This window comes from Onychostoma macrolepis, chromosome 03 (genome assembly GCF_012432095.1).
Source record: "Onychostoma macrolepis isolate SWU-2019 chromosome 03, ASM1243209v1, whole genome shotgun sequence".
Taxonomy (NCBI): Eukaryota; Metazoa; Chordata; class Actinopteri; order Cypriniformes; family Cyprinidae; genus Onychostoma; species Onychostoma macrolepis.
Window position 1 is genome coordinate 54594209 of NC_081157.1, and position 459 is coordinate 54594667.

A 459-nucleotide genomic window follows, 5' to 3' on the forward strand; every position below is an offset into this window, starting at 1 on the left:
CACATTTTTGGCAACACGACACACACACAGAGGACAGAAAGACATCATGTGATCCGCAGAAGCCTTGATGTTTCGCTTCAAACTGAACACGTACAGATGCTAACGCACAAACAAACAGACAGCCTGATTGATATTTATTGGTGTTTGGATGTCTGCAAACGTGTGGCCTGTAAATGATGTGCTCTTAGGCCGCTGCGATGCAGTTGCTATGGCAACCGTGATGGAAATAGCCGTGCATCTCCACAGGAGCGGAGCGCGGGGTTATTATTGTGGAGCGGGGGGCTGGGGAGCGTCATGTGACCCCAGCTGTTATAAAATCAACCGTAACCGATTGAGCGGTCGGCGCAAGCGGAGCGTCTCCGGTACCGACCCATCCGACCGGTCGCCACGCTGCCCAGCCAATCAGAGCGGTCCACTACATATGCCTTCAAAGAGTTAATCAGCAGCATCTGTGAGCAC